This window comes from Trachypithecus francoisi, unplaced genomic scaffold (assembly GCF_009764315.1).
Source record: "Trachypithecus francoisi isolate TF-2019V2 unplaced genomic scaffold, Tfra_2.0 Lachesis_group9, whole genome shotgun sequence".
In the NCBI taxonomy this organism is placed as follows: Eukaryota; Metazoa; Chordata; class Mammalia; order Primates; family Cercopithecidae; genus Trachypithecus; species Trachypithecus francoisi.
In genome coordinates, this window is record NW_022681474.1 from 32,782,038 (window position 1) to 32,807,774 (window position 25,737).

A 25,737-nucleotide genomic window follows, 5' to 3' on the forward strand; every position below is an offset into this window, starting at 1 on the left:
GACGGTCTAGTAACTAGAAATCTCCACCGCAGGGAGCACACATACGTATCTCCCTACATCCTAATAATGTGATGTATTTTGGAACACAGACATTAGAACTTCATGAAGTTTGTTGATTCTTTCCCAAGCATTATGAAGTCATACATTTAGGCAATGTATAACTGAAATAATTCATTCATAATGTATAGGCACATTAACATAAATATTGTGCAAAATGTCTCTAAATGAAACTGAAAAAAACATATTTCACTCTTCGTAAAGAACTTTGTGTGGAAATATAACTCTGATTGTATAGATGCTTTTCTTGATAATACTTAGACATTCACAAACAGTAGACTTCAGTTTGTAAACATTTTAAGTTGCATAAACTTCTCCTTGATTTTCAAATATAGTATAATACTGTCTACTAAAACTCCTTTTTGTTTCAACTAAGTACTCTCGCATGTAATAGTTTATAATAATGTTTGTTATTATTTTTTAAAGTGTTTTCCATTCAAGGAAAAGAAGTCAATTCCTATGTCAGAGTCTTTAACCAATGTGGTTGAAGACTAGGTATTAGCCAGAGAGGTCTAGATGGTCAAATCAATCTTCTAGCCTCAAAGAAGCTCCATGAACAGAGAGGAAGGCCAGGTGTCACACAGCTTTCCTTCACGCTAATTCATTCTGGACTAGAGCCTGTATGCCTGTTTCAGGGACATTTAAACTCTTAAAGGAGTTCTTATAATCTTTACTAAATACCTTAAGAAGAATGCCAACCAGTGCCCTTCTGTTTCCTGGGACATGTAGTCAGGTGATTGAAACAGGTAACATGAACTCTGACTTTAAAATGTACTATAGATATAGATGCTGTAAGCTAGGAAAGGTTTTCCACATCCACAGTCAATGATGGAAGCCTTTCATTTCTCAGAAATAATCCCTTTTTAGGTAATCAAAAAAGGGTACAACGGCCGCAGCTCATGATGCAATATCCTCATGAGCCCAGAGCACATACAAATCCTAAGGGAACTACCATAGTACAGCGCTCATTCCTGGCACCGGAACCAATGAAACATACTCTATTCTGCACGTACCTGCCAGAGCAGGCCCTTTTCCTCTTCTGTGAGATTTTAAAAGCTCCCCAAAATGTTATTACTCCCATCCCCAAGACACAGAAAATAAGGGAAGGGCTGTTTACAGTTCTTGGCCTTTAAACAACTCTAAATGTCAGTCCTCAGAGTGGCATATTACAAAGTAATAAACAGTGCACACTTGAGGGCAAGCCACATATTGAGCTAATGAAGACATCACCATGATTAGAATTTGATCAAACATAATAGCAGAACATAAGCAAATTTTACCTGAATTCTGTAATGAATATACATGCTGCAATAACATTAAAAAAGCATCGCGGCCTATTCCAAACCAGCAAGAATAGTTTTGTGCAAATAGTGAGTCTTTGCGTGTTTGAATTCCCACCACATAAGGGCAAACTCAATATGCATTCTAATGACCTACAATTATCAAATTAAAAAAGAAAAATGCTAAGGGATGCCAGAGTGAACATCAGGGAAAGACCCACTCTCCTTTAATTTTTTACAAATAAATGTAAACTATAAATTAGAAACACAAACAATCATGAGTGGCTCTAACATTTGAATGAAGTAAATGAATTGTGTAGGAGATTAACCCCATAACTTTTTTTTCTTTTTTAATTTCTTGACCAGCTCTTCGATGATGGCGATGTTTTTAGCTCCCTGTTCTTGGCAGCCCGAAAAGAATGGCATGAAGGGGTTGCTGCCCAAGTCTGGGTGCTCCTGGGGGGCCTGCATCTCAGGAAGCAGCTGCATGAGCTGCTGTGCAGTGGGGTCGTCGTGGGGACAGCCCTCCATGGCCACTCCTGGTGCAGGCTCCGGGCTGTCAGCTCACCTCACAAAAATCTTTGGAGAGAGGAGAGCGGGCATCTGGGTGCAGTGCGAGCCTCCCCTGCTCCTGCCTGCCCACCCCGCCTGAGGGCTCTACTCACCCCCCTGCTTGCCAGCAGCCCCAGGCTCCTGGGCGCTTGGGCACCTGGAGCGCAATTATCAGCAGGGTTCTGGGTAGCGGCCAGGAATTTGCCATGCCCCTCGTTGTGGTTGCCGCCAAGCCGCAACACCAGATCCTGCAGCTCCAGCAGTTTCACCTGAAGGGAGGGGTGCTCAGCTGCATGCCGGTGCCAGTGTCCTCGCCCACGGCCACGCCTACACCCGCAGAGATGCTGCACGCCCTACCTTCATCTCCTGCTTGTCCTGGGCCAGCCTGATGATGTTCCCCTCCTGGTGCCGCATCTTTGGCACTGCCCACTGGCTCTCATATGTTGTGATGTACTTTCCTGCAGGAGGACAGGGCTCAGATGCTGGGGCCCCTCCAATGGCCCTGCAGCTCCCCCTGCCTTCCCTGGCCTCTCACTCACTGATGGTGTCCGTCTTTCCTGCTCGGTGGACGAATCAAAGCTCTAGTTTCTCCATCCGCTCCTTCAGGTCCGCCTTCTCCTTTAGGAGGTCCACAAAGCCACTCTGGGGCCAAAATAATGGGGTCACATCTTAAGAGCAACCTGCTCTGCCCTGCCCCCACCCTTCTTGGCCCATGTCAGGACTCACTCACCTGCAGCTTCTCCATGGCCCCCTGCAGGGCCTGGTGGGTCTGCCCACACACAGACTCACCCTCAGTCCCTGGGGCTGGGGCTACTGCCTCTGGCTCCTTCTGGGCCAAGGCCACAAGGTGAGTCAGGCACTGGCACCATACCCTTTGCTCCTTGCCCACATAGCCGTACCTGTTCCTCCTGGGCACTGGCTCCAGCGGAGTTGAAAAATGCCACCTGAAGGCAAGAGGTGAGTATTCTTGTAGGGGCATATACAGAAAAAACAGGGCAGGGAGGTGGAGCGCAGCCCCTTCCCTTGAGGCCTCGGAGAGTGCACCTGTTGGTGAAATGCACAGGTGAAATGACGTCTGACCACTGGTTCCCGGAAGGGGTGAGGGCCCACAAAAATCAGAAGGTGGGAAAACCAAGAGCATAAGGGGGTCTGGGAGGGACCACAGAGGAAGGTGGCAAAGCGGGAGCAGGGGGAGTCAGTCTCACCATTACCTCCCGGCTCTCCAGGTCCTCCAGGATGCTCAGCATGGGCCGTGGCACCTCCTCTTCCTCATTGTCCAGATGTCCTCCTCCATCTCCTGTGGAGGGCGGACAGAGGGGTCCTCAGACAACTCGGCAAGGGAGGTACTGCCAGCCTACCTCTGCCCTCACCCTCACTGTGTAACCCTGAGCCAGCCCCTCCCCAGAAAGGAATGAGCTGCTGTTCTTTATTTTTACTTTTTTTTTTTTTTTTTTTTTGAGACAGAGTCTCGCTCTGTCACCCTAGCTGGAGTGCACTGGCCAGATCTCAGCTCACTGCAAGCTCCGCCTCCCGGGTTCACGCCATTCTCCTGCCTCAGCCTCCCGAGTAGCTGGGACTACAGGCGCCCGCCACCTCGCCCGGCTAGTTTTTTGTATTTTTTAGTAGAGACGGGGTTTCACCGTGTTAGCCAGGATGGTCTCGATCTCCTGACCTTGTGATCCGCCCGCCTCGGCCTCCCAAAGTGCTGGGATTACAGGCTTGAGCCACCGCGCCCGGCCTATTTTTACTTTTAAGAACCAAGATCTTGCTATACAGCCCAGGCACAGTCCCACTACCAGTCGGTGCGGGAGTTCTGACCTGCTCCCTTTCTGACCTGGACCAGTTCACCCATCCTTAGGCAACCTGGTGGCCCCCCACTTCTAGGAGGTCACAATATTGATGCTGAACTTAGTGCAGACATCTGGTCAGCATAATGACCAGCTGTTCTAAAGGTCTCTTCCAGCTCCTCAATCCTATGCTGCTAACAGTCCCCCTTTCCTTCTGGGGCTCCCTCCTCTTCCTCTGAGTGGTCTCCTGTACCTTGCCCAGGGAGTGCCATAAGGCTCAACTGGGCCTGTAGCTGCTGGTTCTGCTGGCTGGTAGCTTCCAGGTGCTCATAAGGGGTGAGGAAAGAGAGTGAGAAGGCACGGAGGTTGCCAGGTCATCCCCCTCAAGGCCTCATCCTCAGCAATTCCCTCTCCTGCGTCTCCTGCAACTTTTGGCAGGCCATCTCAGCCACCACTTTGCCCTGAGTTTCATGCTGCTGCAGTTGGTCCATGAGCTGGGTCTGCAGCAGTAACTGCCTGTATAGCGTCTGCTTCTCAGAGATCAGCTGCTGATAGGCAGCCATGTACTGCTGCAGGTGACCCAGGAACTGGTCTCCCTGCTGCTGCAGACTCTGAGCCTCTTGGTTCTTCAACTTCACCTGCGGGAAGACCGTGGGCATGAGGGCACGTGATGGCTGGCTTCCAGATTCTGGGCCCATTAATAGGGTACTGAGGACACTGTGGAGCTCTGTCATCCACCCAGGCCCCTGGCCTCTTGCTCCAGGCCTAAGTGACTGCCTCCCTTTCCTAGAACCCCATGCCTCCTTCCCCAGCCTCAAATCTTACACACTTCTTCCCACCATTTAAACTGTAGGCCACAGGCTGGTGGAAAAGCAGAGGGAGCCAACCACTATCTGCTAAGTGTGCTTATATGCCTAATGCTTTCCATGTATTATCTCATCTAATCCTCAGCACCTCAGCAAGGAAAATGCTAACTTCCTTTTGAAGTTAAAGGAACAGAGATTTAGAGATGCAAAGTAGGTGAATGGTGACTAGTGGAACCAAGGCCAGAATCCAGTTTGAATCTGAGGAGCCTTTTTTGTTTTTGTTTTGTTTTCTTTTGAGACAGAGTGTCACTCTGGCCCAGGCTAGAGTGCAGTGGTGCAATCTTAGCTCACTGCAACCTCTACCCCCTGGGCTCAAGCGATTCTCATGCCTCAGCCTCCTGAGTAGCTAGGATTACAGGCATGTGCCACCATGCCTGGCTAATGTGTGTGTGTGTGTGTGTGTGTGTGTGTGTCTGTGTGTGTGTCTGTGTGTGTTATTTTAGTAGAGATGAGGTTTTGCCATGTTGTCAGGGCTGGTCTCAAACTCCAGACCCCAAGTGATTCTCCAGCCTCAGCCTCCCAGTGTTGGGATTACAGGTGTGAGCCACTGTGCCTGAAATAAGGAGCTTCTTATACCATTGACTCTTCCCCTATGATTGGGGAGCTCCATGCCTAGCTGGGATGATGATGTCCACACCTGGGAGGAGCCCAAGGCTACCCGTCTCTAAAAGTCAGAGGACAGGAAGCAAGAAACAGTCACAGGACTGCCCTGGAGGGCGCTGGTGTCACCTGTCCCCAGGCTGGAGCTGCCTTTGGCCTTGCACCTCCCCTCCCCAGAGGCTGGTGCTCACCTCCCAGCCCTTCTTGGATGGGTCAGAGGTTACCCTCTCCTTCAGCTTGCTCAGCTTCTCCTGCAGCTCCTTTACTTGCTGCTCCAACTGCAGTGCACTCTTATTCTGATTGTTCCGGACAGAGAGAAGCAATCTGCGGCCACCCACCGCAGCTGGAGACCCCAGAACTTGGTGTCTACCTCCCATGGCACCAGGAAGTGTGGAGGCAGGTGCCTTTAGAATTACCATTTCAAGTGAGGGCTACACTTCCCCATTTTACAGGTGGGGAATCAAAGGCCTGGAGGGTTAGGGAGGAGGGCAGGCACCCCAGGTGGGGCAATGCACCAGCTCCTCAAAGCTGCTTTGTGGCTCAGCCAGCTGCTCGTGGAGCTCTTGGTTCTGAGAGAGTGCGCAGTTGATGGTAGTGCGATTCCAAAAGGTTTGCATGCGTGTCTCTGCCTGCTCCTCCCAGACCCTGGCTTTCCGCTCCAACTCCAACAGCGTCTCCTCCTGCTCCCACAGGCTCTCCTCCTACTCCTGCAGCCTCTCCTGTTCCAGCAGCCTCTCCTCCTGCTCCCAGTTCAGGTGACTCAAGCCTTGACTGTTTTGCACCTGAGCTTGGAGCTGTCCTGCCAGACTCTCCAGCTCCTTTCTCACTTGCTCGGCCTCAGCTTGTAGGTGCTGTTCCACCACAGAGGGCCCTGCTGGGGGCTCCAGGGGCAGGGGTTCAGCTGAGAAAGGAAGCAGACAACAAGGGCCTCTGGATTCTCAAAAACAAAACAACAAATAAAAGCCCTTCTCTTGGTATGCAGCTCCTCTCAGGCTCCCCAAACTTGGCCTCACTGCTAATTATTCCTCGCACTCGAATGGTAGCCAGTCTTCCAGGTCACTTTCAGATAGAGAGCCCTGTGGGTGGCTGACAATGGGCACTCCTCCCTGTTTGCTGATGTGGACACTGAGGCTCATGGAGATTCCAAGACTTGCTGTCTCCTGGCACAGACCTCTTTCCCTCTGCCTCAAAGCCCTTCCATCCACCCACCTCCCTAGGGCATTCTAAGCCACCCCCACAGCCCTCTGATGCCAGTCCTGCTCCCAGGCCATGACAGCCCATCTTACCCATCTAGTTTATGAGTTCGGCCAATCTCCCCTCCAGCTCCTGTACCCGGTGCGTGTCATGTTTCTTCTCCTCCTTCAATGTGCAAACCTGTCCAAAGCACAGGGGGAAGGGGTCCTCGAGAGAGGGGCTGGTGGCTGGACAGGCTACCATCTCCCTCTCCACCTCCACCTCCACAAAGCCCAGACCCATGACCGTACTGGCTGTACTATTCCCATTTTACAGATGCCTAGAAAGATCCAGTGACCTATCTAAGGTAGGGGGCTTAAGGGTCAGGCCTCACCTCCTCTGACATTTTCCATACCCTCTGCTGCCACTGGGCCCTCTCTCCTTTTAGATGTTGAGCATATTCATCTCTCTCTAGCTAGGCTTGTTTAAATGATTCCATTATCTGCAAGAATGGCCACAGAAGTTAGGAAGGGCTGTCCCTGGTCCTCACCTGCTTCTGGCCACCTGGGGTCATCTTTCTTCCACATACCTCCCTGTGCAAAGCCTCACCTGTGTCGTGTGTGCTTCCAGCTGTGCCCGCGCCTTTATGGACTGCTGTAACTGCCGCTCGAGGACTGCTTCACAGCGGCTTGAGGACTGGATGGTGAAGAGTGAGAAGTTTCTGTCTGGGGAGCCCGGGCTGTTCTACCCAGTGCCCCTTAAAAGGGCTAGGGCTAGGCTCAATATACAACTTGGTCAGTGAGGGGTCAAGGCATTTCTAAGCCCATGGTCTGGTTTTTAAAATAACTCAGTACAATTGGAAGGGACAGGGAAAAAGATTGATTTTACAGCTGGCTAACAGAGGCCCAGAGAGAGCAGATAATATTGCTATTGTTATTACTGTTATTACTACCACTGTTTGAACCATTATTGAGTGCTTCATCAGGCACCATGCTAATGATCCCATTGAATCCTCACAACCACCATATGAGACAGTTACTATGATTGCCTCTATTGTGTAGATGAAAAACATGGAGTATCAGAGGTTAAGTGCTTTCCTAAGATCACTTAGACAGAGCTGGGATTTGGATACCCAGATCTATCCTATTCTCTAAGCCCATTTTTCTTGCTGGGGGTGGGGGCACAGATAGGAGGAAATTAATCTTTTGTTCACTTTTTGAAAGGATGACACATTCACATAGTCCAAAACTCAGAAGATACAGAAGGGAAGTATCTCCCAGCCACCCTATTGCTCTCTGCTGAATTTTTTACAAATCCTTGCAGATATGTTTTATGTATATTATCATAGTACGTACACACACACACACACGATCCCCCTCTCTACACAAATGGTAACATACTAAAGGTACTCTTCTGTACCTTCACAGTACAAGTACCCAATCTCCCACCTAGGACTTGGTCAAGGCCACAGCCAGGTAAGGGCAGGGTGGGCACTTGGCTTCCAAGCTCTGTATCCAGTGCTCATTCCCACAGTGCCCCCCAACTAACCCACAGCAGCTGACTCAGTCCCAGGCTGCCTCTAACAACCACACACAAAAGCAGCAAGAAATGGCCATGCTGCCTTCTGGGCAGGACTCCATCCTGCAGCAAAAAGGGCAGTAACAGAAGAGCCGTGCTGCATGCTCTGTGCTCTGGGGTCCCTCCAGGTGAGGCCTGGGCATCCCAGCTCCCCATTTGCCCTTGGCACCAGGGGCCCCCAGGCCCTTTCTTCAGGACCCCAAGGGGAAACTGAAGCCCAGGATTGGTCGCATGGAATGAGGGGATGCCACTGGACTCTTAGCAGTGACTCAGTGTTTTCATTGACTTGACCGATTGTTGTGGAGCTTGAGTCCAGGGCTACTTCTAGTTCTTGGTCCTGGTTCTGAGGCACATGCAGAGAGGAGAAATTGGAGGAGGATTGTGGGGAGAGGTAGAGAGAACAATCATTATGGCTGGGATGTGTGTGGGCTGTCTCAACTGGCAGAGGGGCACCCAGTCCCCACTGTGGGAGGAGGTTGGGGGGCTGGCCCACAGGGTCACTGCACCTTGGCCCAGGGCCTCTTACCTCCAGATCCTTCAGAGTAGCAGATGATGTAGGGGTAATAAAAATAAGAAATTTAAAAAAAAATTACATGGGAAACAGTTATGGCTATAGAGAAAGTATAAAAACAGCAAGGGGCCTGGCACAGTGGCTCATGCATGTAATCCCAGCACTCTGGGAGACTGAGATAGGTGAATCACTTGAGGCCAGGAGTTTGAGACCAGCCTGGGCAACATGGTGAAACCCCGTCTCCACTAAAAATACAAACAAATTAACCAGGCATAATGGTGCTTGTCTGTTATCCGAGCTACCAGGGAGACTGAGGCATGAGTATCACTTGAAACTGGGAGGCGGAGGCAGTAGGGAGCCAAAATTGCACTACTGCACTCCAGGAGAGAGAGTGAGACTCTATCTCAAAAACAAAAATGAAAACAAAAACAAAACAGCAAGAAGGAAATATGCGGATCTGGGCCTTTGTTTCCAGAACCTGGGCTGGGCATGGCTGCAGGATTCCTCTAGGCCTGTGCTCCCCATCGTATCATTCAGTGTCTCTTCTGAGCCGGCAAGGTGAGTCACAGCACCTGGACAGACCTGACCTACTGGGGGTAACAGGTGTGATGACTGAACAACTCTCTAACAGCAGCCAAGTGTGCTCTGTCAGTCCCCCTCCCCATGCCCATATCCAGCAGGATCTGCCTCCATTCTTGCCCTGCTCCTTTGGCTTGGCAGCAGTCTCCCAGGCAAGTTAGATATGGAGGAAATGCCAAATCACAGCCAGAGGAGGTCATCTCCAAGCCCCATGTGTCCCTATGCCCTGCCTCCCACCAGGCTCTTTGTGCTCCTGAAAGGTGCTCTGTGAGTTCATAATGATGGCCATGACCTCACCGCTCCCCCGCCTCCCCCACTCCCCATATGGATGCATGTTACCCACCTTTAATCTTCCAGCCAACCTCAAATGTCACCTCCTCCACCCTTGAGTCCATTCAGAACCAACCTCCCCATGAGCTGAGCATTTGGAATGTTCCAAACTTCTCTCTTGCCTCCTTCAGAGGAGTCTGCCTCCCTCAGTCTGCACCCTACATTGTTCAGCTGTTCTCTCCACTGTTTATTTAGCAAAGTGCCTTCGTTGTCAAAAGCCCAGTAAATATGGTAAGTGTCCATTTGATTTTCAAGAGATTAGGGTCTTGGTCACTCATCTGTTTGGTTAACCTCACATCTTTTATGGTTAATTCCTCTGAAAAATTAGCTTCAACCCTTCCAACTATAATGTGAACTCATTTTCTCTTAACCCTATGTTCCCTACTCTTAAACCAAAGTGAGTTAATGCAAAATAAGCACAAACGTTTATGTAGTCTATAGATCCTTGCCTTTAGGGCAAAACCTAAAGGTTTTTTTTTTTTTTTTTTTTTTTCATCTCTCTTAGTCTAAGAGTACCACACTGGGCATTCAAAAGCCCAAGTCCCAGGCTGGGCATGATGGCTCACGCCTGTAATCCCAGCACTTTGGGAGGTGGGGGCAGGTGGATCACTTGAAGTCAGGAGTTCAAGACCAGCCTGGCCAACATGGTGAAACCCTTTAGTAGAGGTGAAACCCTCTACTAAAAATACAAAGATTAGTCGGGCATGGTGGCAGGTGCCTGTAATCCCAGCTACTCAGGAGGCTTGCCTTAGTCTGAGAATCACTTGAACCCAGGAGGCAGAGGTTGCAGTAAGCTGAGATCACACCACTACACTCCAGTTTGGGTGAGAGAGTGAGACCCTGTCTCAAAAAAAAAAAAAAAAAGCCACAAATCCCACATGCCTGCTCTGTACATTATTCCCAAATTACTTTTAAACTTTAATCTCACCTTCTCCAAGACGGTAAAAGATGCAGGGAAGGAAAAACCTCAATTGAACAGGTGAAGAAGCAGACATAAACAGGCTGAAGGTTAATGGCAGCAACATAAAATAAAACAAAGTATCCCCCAAACCAGAGAAGCCTCAGGGGCATGCACAGCTGGAGAGAACAAGCCAGAGAGGCGTCTCAGCACTGCTTCACCTTGCATTTGTCCAATGGGAGAGCGCTACCCCATTGGAATGGTTAAGGATGAACACCAGCACCTTCAGAATGTCCTGAATCTACAGGAGGCAAAAACGGAAAAACAAGGGCAGGGGGAGAAAGACAGAAGTGGCTTAGAGAGAAGCAAGAAAGTCAGGGAGGGAGGAAAATGTGGTTCAGGGAAACGAACCGCTGAAGAAGAGCAGAGATCAAAACCATGGCCTGTGCCATTCTTCCAAACGGCCACCCGCTGCCTTGCCAGGGGCAGGAACAAGTAGATGGAAGAATCTCCTGAGCAATGCAGTCACAGAGTGGAGTCACCTGACCAATGCAGCTCTTAATCCACTCACTAGACCTCTCTCCTCAGGCCCAGGACCTGGGCGATGAATCTAGTAGAGCTCCACACCACCACCTCCATTTAAAAAAACAGACTTCTGAGTAAAGGGTTCGCTTGAACAAAGGGGACTCCAGCTAAAAAACAAGATTTAAAGACACTGATCTTATCCAGTATCTTCTTACAGAGAAGGAAACCGAGGCCCAAGGGAAGAAGTGATTATTTTTCTATGGTCACCCAGCAATCTGGTGGTAAGTTAGATCTTCTCTTAATTCTAGTGCCTGGGGCCCTCCTTACCACATCCTGGGGCCCTTTCAGTGACTTCTAAAGAGACAGCCTGATGGCAAGTGGCTGTTCTCATTGGCCTGGCTTCCCCTTGAGACTGGGGATGAGAAAAATCAAACAACAACAACACCATTTCCTGGCTGTCCTGGGTGTTTACAGCAGGCCATGTACTAGGGATTAACATAAAAACAACAGCAATTACAAATCTCATTTACACTTCACAAATGGAAGTCAAGCAACACCATTCTATTTTACAGATGTGAAAAGAGAGGCCCAAAGAGCTCAAGCAACTTGCCCTAAATCATATCCCTAGCAGATGGAGAGGCAGGATTCAAACCCAGAATTCCTAATGAGTACCCAGCAGTTCTTCCACAGTCTTAACAATTACCCTCTACTGTCCCTTGGGCCCACTATCCCCAGGAGCCTGGCCAGCCAAGACTCATATCCCCAGGTGAGTGGCAACCACTGGAAGTGGTTGTCTCAGAGCTACTGCGATTTTTTTTCTTTTTTCTCTTTGCTCCTGCTGGAACACCAGGGCTGTTCCTCTGCTGATATTCTTTTAACTGTGGGAAAGAAGAACAGTAACACTCATGAGAACTACAAGCCCCTAGTCACATCCTCCTTTACAGTTTTTACAAAATAATCTTATACACCATCTGATTTAATGCCACCAACAACTGTACAAAGTGTTGCCACAATCACTTAGTGATTGAGAGGGATTGATATCATGGCTATAAAAAAAAAAAAAAAAGGCAATACTGGAACTTAAACTCAGTCTTTTGACTCCAAGCTCTGGGGTTTTGCCATGAATCAGCAGCTGCCAGGGACCAAAACCAGAGGTAGAGGTAGAAAAGTAAACATTAAGTGGGCAGGGACTCTACACTGCGTGGTTTAGAATCATATGTCCTCACACGTCTGTTAGTGTTAAGAAGTGCACCAGTACCTCTCAAACTTTTCTATCAATGTGTCCTCATGGCAGAAGGCTGCCTTTCTGTTAAATCTAGGAATTTATCAGAAAGAGAACAACCTAAGCCTCATTTCAGAGAGGTGTGGTATACTCTTAGAAACCTATGTGACTGTCATCCATAAGTACACTAATGTTTTTTCTCTCTCAAGAGAATCAAGGGAAACTGATGCTTCAGAAAGATGTCCCACATTCATCCTGTGGCACTCAAAGCATCCCAGGTTGAGATGATATGAGGAAGATTCAAGCTGTCAAGTTCAGTTTCTCAAGATCTGTTACACAGAAGATGAGCAGATCTCACTCCAGAGACCACTGACTGAAGGGTAATCTGGTCAGAACTGTGGAGAATTAGAATATGAGGTGGAAAACTCAGAAAAAATGGTTAAAGTCTCTCTGGAGAGTAGAAGCTTGGGAGAAAACCAAACCAAACCTGTTCTCCCATTGCCACCCAGAGATACTGTTAATGTTTTGAGTTCATGGAGGAAGTGTAGGCTTTTCACACTGTCAATGTCTACGTTAAGGGAGTAAGGCAGCCTGAAAACTCTTGCTCCCAGGTCCCGTAGTCCCCGTTCTCCTTCCAGCTGGAAATTTGTGTTGCAACCAGAGGAACCAGAAATGGGGTGAGAACACTGGGTCCTAAGATCAAAGGCTGGTCTTGGAGCAGTAATGACAGTTCCTAGGGGCACTGTGACATCACTACATTCCATTCCTCCCGAGGAGGAGGAGAACACATCAGCATGATGGCTGAGTCACCGCTCCGTGATGTGGGAGGGGGAGGCAGGGCTGGGACCCAGGTCCTTGGAGATGCCAGCCCAAAGAGCCCAGGAAAGTTGGGCTTGGGGCAGCAGAAGGCAGAGTCTGCCACAGGAAGCCCCAGGAGTCACCAGCCCAAAGTCACTCAGAGTGACTGATGAGGGCAGAGGCTTGGGCAGGGGACCCAGGGCCTTGGAGATGTGAGCCCAAAGAACCCAGGGAGGTTGGGCTTGGGGCAGCAGCAGGTGAGGGCCGAGTATGGACCAGGGAGCCACAGGAGTCACCTGCCCAAAGTCACCCTGGGATTACTGGCAAGGGCAGGGGCTGGGCTGCTTGCTGAAGGGGTAGGGCTGACTGACAAGACTTTGGTTGGGGAACCCCAGAGGTGCTGGGTTTGGGGGGCCAAGCCTGGTGTGCCTCAGGAGTTGTATGGTTTAGGTAGTGGTTTTGCCATCGGAGGGGATTTGTGGCTGGGTTGGGGGGCCATGCATGACCTGGTGTGTTTTACCTTTTTCTTGGCCGTGGCCTGTTTACTTTGTCAAGTGTCTTCCAACATCGTGGGGTGGGGAGGGAGGAAGTGTTGGGGCCACATCAGTGAAATCCCAGCAATGACTGCAAAATACCTCCCGTCACCTACTAGGCAGCTGTGAGACTGAGCCAGAGAAGGTGTAACCAGGGCACCACTAGAACTCAAAATAGGGGCGTGGCCTTAATGATCCAAGCCCATTGGTCAATGAGAAAGATGAATGTGAAAGGAGGTGTGGCCAGGCAGCAGCATGTCCAGAGGCCCTGCAGTGTCACAAGGAAAGCTGTCCATGCAACCACTGTCCCCACCTACTCTGGGAGATGGGAGGGGCTGCCTACTCTAGGAGAGGGGAGGGGGTCAACTTTTGCTTTAAAAGCTTTAAAACTTTAAAAAAGAAACTTAAAAAAAAGTGTGTAGAGTTGCAGTCGTGTTCTCCGAGTTCCTGTCTCTCTGCCAACGCCGCCCGGATGGCTTCCCAAAACCGCGACCCAGCAGCCACAAGCGTCACCGCCGCCCGTAAAGGAGCCGAGCCGAGCGGGGGCGCCGCCCGGGGTCCCGTAGGCAAAAGGCTACAGCAGGAGCTGATGACCCTCATGATGTCTGGAGATAAAGGGATTTCTGCCTTCCCTGAATCAGACAACCTTTTCAAATGGGTAGGGACCATCCATGGAGCAGCTGGAACAGTATATGAAGACCTGAGGTATAAGCTCTCACTAGAGTTCCCCAGTGGCTACCCTTACAATGCGCCCACGGTGAAATTCCTCACACCCTGCTACCACCCCAACGTGGACACCAGGGTAACATATGCCTGGACATCCTGAAGGACAAGTGGTCTGCCCTATATGACGTCAGGACCATTCTGCTCTCCATCCAGAGCCTTCTAGGAGAACCCAACATTGATAGTCCCTTGAACACGCATGCTGCCGAGCTCTGGAAAAACCCCACAGCTTTTAAGAAGTACCTGCAAGAAACCTACTCAAAGCAGGTCACCAGCCAGGAGCCCTGACCCAGGCTGCCCAGCCCGTCCTTGTGTTGCCTTAATTTTTCCTTAGATGGTCTGTCCTTTTTGTGATTTCTGTATAGGACTCTGTATCTTGAGCTGTGGTATTATTTTTGTTTTGTTTTTGTCTTTTAAATTAAGCCTCGGTTGAACCCTTGTGATGTATATTAAATAAATGCATTTTGGTCCTTTTTTAGACAAAAAAAAAAAAGTGTGTATACTTTGTAAATATATGTGTCTATGTGTGTGTGTCTATGTGTTCCTCCAGAACTGTCTTCATTATCCAGCTTCTATGCAAGGTCTATGAGTTTGGCCTATATTTTTCATCTTCAAATGGAGTACGAGAATTGCCAGTATTACCTCAATTGAGATACAAAGCCTATAAAAATGGAAAATCTATAGCATGCTTGATGATTAATAAAGCAGACTATATTACTCAACATTCCAATAAGATAAAATAATCACAGTGATTTCCCTTTTTTAGAAAAATGTTTCTCTTATTCTCCTACATTATTGTTAAGATATTTTTGAAACAAGAAACATGTCTACTATCTTTAAAAACACTAAGCATTTGGGCCTGGTGCGCTGGCTTTGCCTGTGTTCCCAGCACTTTGAGAGGCTGAGGGGGTGGATCACCTGAGGTCAGGAGTTCAAGACCAGCCTGGCCAACATGGTGAAACCCCATCTCTACTAAAAATACAAAAACTATCCAGGCATGGTGGTAAGTGCCTGTAATCCCAGCCACTCATGAGGCTGAGGCAGGAGAATTACTTGAACCCGGAAGGCATAAGTTGCAGTGAGCCAAGATCACGCCACTGTACTCCAACCTGGGTGACAGAGCAAGACTCCATCTCAAAAAATAAAACAAAATAAAAAATAAATGAAAACACAAAGCTTTCAATTTAATAAGCACTCAAAGCTCTTTACCAGTTTAAAACAAATACACGGTCCATTTTTCTAGAATCACCTGGCCTCTCTAAGCTTTGCAAATGATACTGAATTTCTCACTTGATACTTGGCTATGATTCGCAATCATGAAAACCAAGAATTGTGTTATGGCACTGTGTATTGCTTGTTACCTGAATTCCACAGTAGGCTGGGATCAAGGGTTGAATCTTTCATGATTTGCTCCATAACCTGTGTGCTTCTTATCCCAGACCAAACTAAGCTTTTCTCTAGAGTTCTACAATTTACAGTTAGTAGACAAGAGTGGTTCTCAAAGATGTAGTCTCTGGACTAGCAGCACCAGCAGCACCTGAGAACTTTTTATAAGTGCAAATTCTCAGGCCTCGCCCCGGACCTGATGAATCAGAAACTCCGGAGTAGGGCTCAGCAATCTGTGCTGCAGTAATCCCTCCAGGTGTTGAAGAACCTCTGGCACACAGCAGGTAGAAAAATGTGTTTCTTTCTGTAGGTTCAAAGCCAGGGATACTATATGTTCTGTCTTGATATGAAACAATGACATGCAATTAAAAGACATAAATCTCCTTCCTACTCCCATCCTCCACCCAATGTGTTTTATTTTTATGAGTTAAATAAGAAAACAAGTGGCAATCAGAGATTTCATCTAAAAAATATATTTACAAGTATCAGTTGTCATCCAGTCTGACCTCATACAATACCATTTGCATCCTCTTACATCTCAAGTTTTAAAAAAGTGTCTTCACAATGTAAGTCTCAGACACACTAGGAGTTCTATAATAAAACACCAAGGCTGGGCATGGTGGCTCACGCCTGTAATCCCAGCACTTTGGGAGGCCGAGGTAGGTGGATCACCTGAGGTCAGGAGTTCAAGGCCAGCCTGACCAACATGGAGAAACTTCATCTCCACTAAAAATTCAAAATTAGCCGGGTGTGGTGGCACATGCCTGTAATCCCAGCTACTTGGAAGGCTGAGGCAGGAGAATCACTTGAACCTGGGAAACAGAGGTTGTGGTGAGCCAAGATCACACCATTGCACTCCAACCTGGGCAACAACAGCAAAACTCCATCTCAAAAAATAAAATAAAATAAAATAAAATTTAAAAAGTAAAATAAAATAAAAATAACACAGCAAGTAGATCAGAATGTCCAAACTTACTAGAGAAGAAAAGTGGAATCATTGGCTATATTTTCAAATTGCATTCAACAGGAAATGTAAGTTTTGAATTCTTTTCACCTTCATACTTCCAAGTTAATAGAATTAAACCAGAATACTCCATTCTTTCAAAGCCTCTAGCCAGGCAAAGTTTTACTGTATTACTTCTTGCTTTCAATGGATATAAAGCAGAGTCCTGGTAGGCACATTTTGTATACCTGCAAAGATGCAGAACTACACAGTTCCATCTGTTCAATATTAAAACAAAAGTCCTGTAAACCTCAGATGGTGAGTGTAATATTTTAGCACTAGCACCAAAGCCTCAAACATGAAAGGATACCAAGAATACCACTAGCAAACAAAAGTGAGCTCTTAGCTGGGAGCAACAGTTCATGCCCGCAATCCCAGCACTTCACCAAGCCAAGGTGGGAGGATTACTTGAAGTCAGGAGTTCAAGGCCAACCTGGGCAGCATAGCGAATTCGCATCTCTACAAAAAAATTTAAAAATTAGCTGGGCGTGGTGGCACATGCCTGTAGTCATAGCTACTTGGGAGACTAAGGTAGGTAAATTGCTTGAGCTCAGGAGTTCAAGGCTGCAGTAGCTATGATCATGCCACTGCACTCCAGCCTGGATGACAGAGTGAGACCTAGATAATTACAGTCTGTCCTGCTCCTGTTTACATTAAAATCACTAAGTTAAATGCTTTCAATCAGCAGGATAAACATTAAGTGAAATGTGACTTTGGAGTTTGGCCAGAAAATAGGCAATGGAGAAACAGGCACTTCCCACAAGAATAAAAATGGCCAATAAGCATATTAAAAAGGTTCAAAAGCACTAGAAACCAAAGAAATATAATGAAAACAATGACATTTTCTGCTTAAAGACAGCAAAGAGGACAAATGGAAGGGGGAAACTGGAGCTCTGTCCCTATTGGTGGGAGCATAAAGTGAACTAATTTTCCTGCAGGATAATTTGAAAATTTCTTTTCTTTCTTTTTTTTTTGTGTGTGTGTTTCTTTTATTTATTTATTTATTTATTTTTTTTTTATTATATTTTAAGTTCTAGGGTACATGTGCATGACGTTTATATCATGTATAACTCCCAAGTGCAATCCCTCCCTCCTCCCCCCTCCCCATGATAGGCCCCAGTGTGTGATGTTCCCCTTCCCGAGTCCAAGTGATCTCATTGTTCAGTTCCCACCTATGAGTGAGAACATGCGGTGTTTGGTTTTCTCTTCTCGTGATAGTTTGCTAAGAATGATGGTTTCCAGCTGCATCCATGTCCCTACAAAGGACGCAAACTCATCCTTTTTTATGGCTGCATAGTATTCCATGGTGTATATGTGCCACATTTTCTTAATCCAGTCTGTCACAGATGGACATTTGGGTTGATTCCAAGTCTTTGCTATTGAGAATAGTGCCGCAATAAACATACGTGTGCATGTGTCTTTGTAGTAGAGTAATTTATAATCCTTTGGGTATATACCCAGTAGTGGATGGCTGGGTCATATGGTACATCTAGTTCTAGATCCTTGAGGAATCGCCATACTGTTTTCCATAATGGTTGAACTAGTTTACAATCCCACCAACAGTGTAAAAGTGTTCCTATTTCTCCACATCCTCTCCAACACCTGTTGTTTCCTGACTTCTTAATGATTGCCATTCTAACTGGTGTGAGATGGTATCTCATTGTGGTTTTGATTTGCATTTCTCTGATGGCGAGTGATGATGAGCATTTTTTCATGTGTCTGTTGGCTGTATGGATGTCTTCTTTTGAGAAATGTCTGTTCATATCCTTTCCCCACTTTTTGATGGGGTTGTTTGTTTTTTTCTTGTATATTTGTTTGAGTTCTTTGTAGATTCTGGATATTAGCCCTTTGTCAGATGAGTAGGTTGCAAAAATTTTCTCCCATTCTGTAGGTTGCCTGTTCACTCTGATGGTAGTTTCTTTAGCTGTGCAAAAGCTCTTTAGTTTAATTAGATCCCATGTGTCAATTTTTGCTTTTGCTGCCGTTGCTTTTGGTGTTTTAGACATGAAGTCCTTGCCCATGCCTATGTCCTGAATGGTACTACCTAGATTTTCTTCTAGGGTTTTTATGGTATTAGGTCTAACATTTAAGTCTCTAATCCATCTTGAATTAATTTTCGTATAAGGGGTAAGGAAAGGATCCAGTTTCAGCTTTCTACTTATGGCTAGCCAATTTTCCCAGCACCATTTATTAAATAGGGAATCCTTTCCCCATTTCTTGTTTCTCTCAGGTTTGTCAAAGATCAGATGGCTGTAGATGTGTGGTATTATTTCTGAGGACTCTGTTTTGTTCCATTGGTCTATATCTCTGTTGTGGTACCAGTACCATGCTGTTTTGGTTACTGTAGCCTTGTAGTATAGTTTGAAGTCAGGTAGCGTGATGCCTCCAGCTTTGTCCTTTTGACTTAGGATTGTCTTGGCAATGCGGGCTCTTTTTTGGTTCCATATGAACTTTAAAGCCGTTTTTTCCAATTCTGTGAAGAAAGTCATTGGTAGCTCGATGGGGATGGCATTGAATCTATAAATAACCTTGGGCAGTATGGCCATTTTCACGATATTGATTCTTCCTATCCATGAGCATGGTATGTTCTTCCATTTGTTTGTGTCCTCTTTGATTTCCTGAGCAGTGGTTTGTAGTTCTCCTTGAAGAGGTCCTTTACATCCCTTGTAAGCTGGATTCCTAGGTATTTTATTCTCTTTGAAGCAATTGTGAATGGAAGTTCATTCCTGATTTGGCTCTCTGCTTGTCTGTTACTGGTGTATAAGAATGCTTGTGATTTTTGCACATTAATTTTGTATCCTGAGACTTTGCTGAAGTTGCTTATCAGCTTAAGGAGATTTTGGGCTGAGACAATGGGGTTTTCTAAATATACAATCATGTCATCTGCAAACAGGGACAATTTGACTTCTTCTTTTCCTAACTGGATACCCTTGATTTCTTTCTCTTGCCTGATTGCCCTAGCCAGAACTTCCAACACTATGTTGAATAGGAGTGGTGAGAGAGGGCATCCCTGTCTTGTGCCAGTTTTCAAAGGGAATTTTTCCAGTTTTTGCCCATTCAGTATGATATTAGCTGTGGGTTTGTCATAAATAGCTCTTATTATTTTGAGGTACGTTCCATCAATACCGAATTTAGTGAGCATTTTTAGCATGAAGGGCTGTTGAATTTTGTCAAAAGCCTTTTCTGCATCTATTGAGATAATCATGTGGTTCTTGTCTTTGGTTCTGTTTATATGCTGGATTACGTTTATTGATTTGCGAATGTTGAACCAGCCTTGCATCCCAGGGATGAAGCCCACTTGATCATGGTGGATAAGCTTTTTGATGTGCTGCTGAATCCGATTTGCCAGTATTTTATTGAGGATTTTTGCATCGATGTTCATCAGGGATATTGGTCTAAAATTCTCTTTTTTTGTTGTGTCTCTGCCAGGCTTTGGTATCAGGATGATGTTGGCCTCATAAAAAGAGTTAGGGAGGATTCCCTCTTTTTCTATTGATTGAAATAGTTTCAGAAGGAATGGTACCAGCTCCTCCTTGTACCTCTGGTAGAATTCAGCTGTGAATCCATCTGGTCCTGGACTTTTTTTGGTGGGTAGGCTATTAATTGTTGCCTCAATTTCAGAGCCTGCTATTGGTCTATTCAGGGATTCAACTTCTTCCTGGTTTAGTCTTGGGAGAGTGTAAGTGTCCAGGAAATTATCCATTTCTTCTAGATTTTCTAGTTGATTTGCGTAGAGGCATTTATAGTATTCTCTGATGGTTGTTTGTATTTCTGCGGGGTCGGTGGTGATATCCCCTTTATCATTTTTTATTGCGTCTATTTGATTCCTCTCTCTTTTCTTCTTTATTAGTCTTGCTAGCGGTCTGTCAATTTTGTTGATCTTTTCAAAAAACCAACTCCTGGATTCATTGATTTTTTGGAGGGTTTTTTGTGACTCTATCTCCTTCAGTTCTGCTCTGATCTTAGTTATTTCTTGCCTTCTGCTAGCTTTTGAATGTGTTTGCTCTTGCCTCTCTAGTTCTTTTAATTGTGATGTTAGAGTGTCAATTTTAGAACTCTCCTGCTTTCTCTTGTGGGCATTTAGTGCTATAAATTTCCCTCTACACACTGCTTTAACTGTGTCCCAGAGATTCTGGTATGTTGTATCTTTGTTCTCATTGGTTTCAAAGAACATCTTTATTTCTGCTTTCATTTCGTTATGTACCCAGTAGTCATTCAGGAGCAGGTTGTTCAGTTTCCATGTAGTTGAGCGGTTTTGATTGAGTTTCTTAGTCCTGAGTTCTAGTTTGATTGCACTGTGGTCTGAGAGACAGTTTGTTATAGTTTCTGTTCTTGTACATTTGCTGAGGAGTGCTTTACTTCCAATTATGTGGTCAATTTTGGAATAAGTGCGACGTGGTGCTGAGAAGAATGTATATTCTGTTGATTTGGGGTGGAGAGTTCTATAGATGTCTATTAGGTCCGCTTGGTGCAGAGATGAGTTCAATTCCTGGATATCCTTGTTAACTTTCTGTCTCGTTGATCTGTCTAATGTTGACAGTGGAGTGTTGAAGTCTCCCATTATTATTGTATGGGAGTCTAAGTCTCTTTGTAGGTCTCTAAGGACTTGCTTTATGAATCTGGGTGCTCCTGTATTGGGTGCATATATATTTAGGAGAGTTAGCTCTTCCTGTTAAACTTCCTGTTTGGCTACCCCCTCCCCCTTACCCTTCCTCACCTCTAGTAAACACTACTCTAAGCAAATAGATCTTACATATTCTTACCACAATAATAATAATAATAAAAGTATGTGAGGTGATGAAAATGTTAATTAACTTTATTTAATCATTTCATAACACATGCATATATCAAAACATCACATTGAACATGGTAAATATACACAATTTTTATTTACCAATTATACTTTAATAAAGATGGAGGAAGAATTGAATATAACGTTAAAACAAAAAACAATTGCAGGCTGGGTACGGTGGCTCACGCCTGTAATCCCAGCACTTTGGGAGGCCGAGGTGGGCAGATCACCTGAGGTCGGGAGTTCAAGATGAGCCTGGCCAGCATGGTGAAACCCAACCCCATCTCTACGAAAAATACAAAAATTATCTGGGTGTGGTTGCGGGTGCCTGTAATCCTTGCTACTTGGGAGGCTGAGGCAGGAGAATTTGCAGTAAGCCGAGTTCGTGCCACTGCACTCCAACTGGGCAACAGAGTGAGATTCTGTTTAAACACACACACGCGCGCGCACACACACACACATCAACAACAAAAAAATTGCAAAACCTAAAGAAAATCATTAATCTAGTCCAGACCAGTCTTTTACAGATGAGTTCACTGAAGTGCAGAGAGGTGAACTGACTTGTCTAGTCTTACACAGCAAGTCACCGGCAGAACTTGACCTGAAATCCAAAGCCAAGCGTTTTCTATGACCTCCACGTTTTTCAGTCCAACCATCCTGGGGCTCTGCTTTGGGAATTGGTATTAGTGACAAAAGGAATAGAGAGGAACATGCATAGAGCTCTCCATTTAGATTGACATTCTCACACTGTGCCAGTTCATCGGCTAGAAACAGTGCAAGTTCCAAGAATGCTTGCCCCGACCCTTTTCCCTCTCCCCAACCTGTCTCATAACCAACTTCAGCTAAAAGGTCTGAGAAGAAAAGGGAATCTTAGATGACTCTCACTAGGGTGTAAATGACTCCCACGGTGATTTTTATTTTATCGAGTTATAACTCCAAAAGCAGTGGAGGTTTGAAGGATGTTTTGAAGGAGTTTTGAAGGATGATAAATCTTTTGAAGGATGTTTAGGAGACTGTTAAGTGTCCTAAACATAGGATGGTTAGGATGAGATAGGATGTCATGAAGAAGGTGAAGGCACTGAGGCCCTGAGTAATTTCATAAAGAACACCTTAGAAAATGTCCAGCACCATGGTTTCTTACCTTCACTTAGCACCCACAAGGCCCCACATTCTGACAGATTTTGTTTATCAGACAAATTGCACTCAGTCAGTCTTCATTCATTTTCTTCAGAGAGTTCCCAGGTTACACAGAATTGCAATAATCTCCCTGGCTCACTGTCACCCCCACGAAGAAACTCCATGTTTTTGTTTGCAATACAGTCTTGTATGGATCAATATAAAACTTTCATGCTGTTCGTTGCATTTTGCAACTATTGCTTAAGCTGGAGACCCAAAAAGAGCCCTAGCTTTAGAGTCAAAGACCCCTAGGTTCCAATTTCAGCTGAGATACTGTGAGCACATCACTAGCCCACTCTGATCCTGTATCCCGATTGTATAATCACCTATTTCCCATCAATTGCGAGGCTGGAAATAAAAGTGCCTACTCTGCCCAGTACACAGTAGGAGCTTAGTAAGCTTAAGTTCTCTCGCTTTCCCACTACCCTAATGTATTAAGGGAAAGACAGAGATGTGGGGAATGGCACCTGGGAGGTTCCAGCTGTATGCTTCACAGTCCTACCAACGAAAATTCTCCTGTCTGATTCTGTAACACAGGCTTCACTGCGGGGTCCAGCCCACTCCCCAGCCAGGGCTTCGCGCGCTCTGAATGTCTTTTGGCCAAGTCCAAGGCTGTCCAGGATCGGGGTGGGGAGGCGGGGTGGTGGGTAGTGGGGTGGAGAGAAGCAGTTCCCCCACAAAACCTGCAGGTGGCACCAGAGCAACGTAGGAGCCCAGGGTTTCGCTCCAGCCTTCCCGGAGACTCACCCGTGGAGGGCGAGGTAGGGCGAGGCAGACGTAGTGCACACCGCTCAGCTGGACAGCGGCATGAGCGCAGCTGTGGATCAATTCACACCGTTTGAAATCGACACATGGGTCTTCTGGCTGGCTACTTTCCTCTCTGGTAGGGTGAAATCCGTGCACTATTATAATTGCACCGGGACAGCAGGCATAACCTTAGCTGTACTTTGCAAACTAGAACCCTACCCTCTGGTCACTTCTTCTTTCTTGTTTCCTTTCTTTCTTTTGATTTTTTTTTTTTTTTTTCTTTTAAAACACACAGCATTCTTTTTCCCTGCGCACCATTGTCTTTGAAAATGCCTTCGCATTCGGGATATTTTCCACCATGCAACATCTGCTTTTGCATCTTGAGTCTGGACAGTCTCTCTGAAGTCACCTCAAAGGCTGGTTTTAGCTTCCAGTCAGAAGACTCTATTCCCTGGCTTACCATCTCCATGACTCAAGAATTAAAGTTATCAAACGTGGAACAGTGGTCCTTCTCTCAACTTTGGTGCCTCTTTGCTAAATTTATTCCTGTGATTTTGTTCTGAGTGCTCGTGTCCTTTATCTCTTTGAATTTACATATACTAGTTTATTGAATTGCAAGTTAGCATGCCATTTATCCCCTTGTTTCTGAACCCTCTTCACTTAATAGTCTCATAAACATTCATCCATTGCAAAAAGGATTCAAACTGTTCTCACTTCCATTTTTAGTTGATTCATTGCTATCCAAGTAATGATTTGTCTGGGGGAGTCATTAATAGAGAATTGTGCCCTTAAATTTATTTGTATAGTTGGATTCTGCTAGTTAATATCTCTCTTTCTGTCATTCTCACATTACAACAAATGACTATGTCTTAACCTAAAATCTAGGTTAGAAATCTGATCTTATCTGAATATGATATTAATGGATAATGTGAGGATTTTTTTTTTTTTTTTGAGACGCAGTCTCTCTCTGTCACCCAGGCTGGAATGCAGTGGCCAGATCTCAGCTCACAGCAAGCTCCGCCTCCCGGGTTCACACCATTCTCCTGCCTCAGCCTCCCGAGTAGCTGGGACTACAGGCGCCGCTACCTCGCCCGGCTAGTTTTTTTTTTTGGTATTTTTAGTAGAGACGGGGTTTCACCGTGTTAGCCAGGATGGTCTCGATCTCCTGACCTCTTGATCCGCCCATCTCGGCCTCCCAAAGTGCTGGGATTACAGACTTGAGCCACCGCGCCCGGCCTGGATTTTTTTTTTTAATTTACTGAAACTTTTCTCAGCTAAGAAGGATCATCACAAATATATTTGTAAGCAAGTGGAAAATTGGGCTGTAAGTATATAAACTCTTAAAATATCATGTTTAGAGACAAGATTTTCCTTTTTCTTTTCTTTTTTAGTAAAGTAAATTTGCTATGGTTGGAATGTTTGTGTCTCCTCCAAAATTCATGTCGGAACTCAAACCCACCAATATGATAGTATTAAGAAGTGGGGTCCTTTTTTTTTTTTTTTTTTTAGACGGAGTCTTGCTCCGTCACCAGGCTGCTGGAGTGCAGTGGCATGATTTCAACTCACTGCAACCTCTGCCTCCCAGGTTCAAGCGATTCCCCTGCCTTAGCCTCCCAAGGAGCTGGGACTACAGGTGTGCCACGCCCGGTTGACTTTTTGTATTTTAGTAGAGATGAGGTTTCACCATGTTGGCCAGGATGGTCTCAATCTCCTGACCTCATGATCTGCCTGCCTTGGCCTCCCAAAGTGCTGGGATTAAAGGCATGAGCCACTGCGCCTGGCCCAGGTAGAGTCTTTAGGAGATAACTAAGTGGTGAGGGAAGAAGACCCCCTCATGGATGGGATTAGTGACCTTATGAAAGGGCTTGAGGGAGCTGCCTAGCTCGGTTTCCTTCTTTTGCTTTTCTGTCCTTTCCACCATGTTGGGACACAGCATTCCTCATCTCTGGAGGACTCAGGACTGAAAGTGCCATCTTGGAAGCAGAGAGCAGCCCTCACTAGACCACAAACTTGCTGGCACCTTGATCTTGGACTTCCCACCCACCAGAACTGTGAGGAATAAAGTTTTGTTCTTTACACTTTACCCAGTCTCAGATATTTTGTTATAGCAACACCAATGGACTAAGACAGTATCTTACATATAGTGAGGTGCATATACCTTAAATTACAACTCCATACTATTTACATATGTGCACATTCATGTGACCACCACTCAGCTCAAGATACGGAATGCTTCCATCACCACAGAGGGCTCCCTCTTGCCCCTTCTCAGTTGCTGTCCTCAAAGTTAACCACAATCCTGACCTCTGTCACCCTGGATGAGTTTTGCCTGTTCTTGAACTTCATATAAATGGAATCATACAGTATGTGCACGTTTGTGGCTGGCTTCTTTCATTCAACACAATCCTATGACATTTAGCCATGTTTTGGGTACTGGTAGTTGTTGATTTTTCTGGTTGTGTAGTTTTCCATATTTCATTTATTACTCTTCTTTTTTTTCTTTTTTCTGTTTTTTTTTTGTTGTTGTTGTTTTGTTTTTGAGACAGAGTCTCACTCTGTCATCCAGGCTGGAATGCAGTGGCATGATCTCGGCTCACTGCAACCTCTGCTACCTGGGGTCA

General features: G+C 46.0%; 1 long non-coding RNA gene and 2 pseudogenes across 2 annotated transcripts; 1 reads left to right on the top strand and 2 right to left on the bottom strand.

Annotated features, from left to right (window-relative positions):
- Nucleotides 1-1,264: 1,264 nt before the first annotated feature.
- Nucleotides 1,265-7,055, bottom strand: LOC117082399 (annotated as a pseudogene). Its single transcript, XR_004436596.1, has 11 exons — nucleotides 6,925-7,055; nucleotides 6,710-6,817; nucleotides 6,429-6,516; nucleotides 5,334-6,043; nucleotides 3,930-4,314; nucleotides 3,095-3,186; nucleotides 2,620-2,833; nucleotides 2,429-2,531; nucleotides 2,247-2,347; nucleotides 2,003-2,158; nucleotides 1,265-1,916 (listed from the first exon to the last, which is right to left on the bottom strand). The product of XR_004436596.1 is annotated as a golgin subfamily A member 2-like (transcript).
- Nucleotides 7,056-11,562: 4,507 nt separating this feature from the next.
- LOC117082401 lies at nucleotides 11,563-15,984 on the bottom strand. Its single transcript, XR_004436597.1, has 2 exons — nucleotides 15,934-15,984; nucleotides 11,563-11,614 (listed from the first exon to the last, which is right to left on the bottom strand). It is a non-coding gene; the product is annotated as an uncharacterized LOC117082401 (long non-coding RNA).
- Nucleotides 13,718-14,505, top strand: LOC117082400 (annotated as a pseudogene).
- Nucleotides 15,985-25,737: the final 9,753 nt, after the last annotated feature.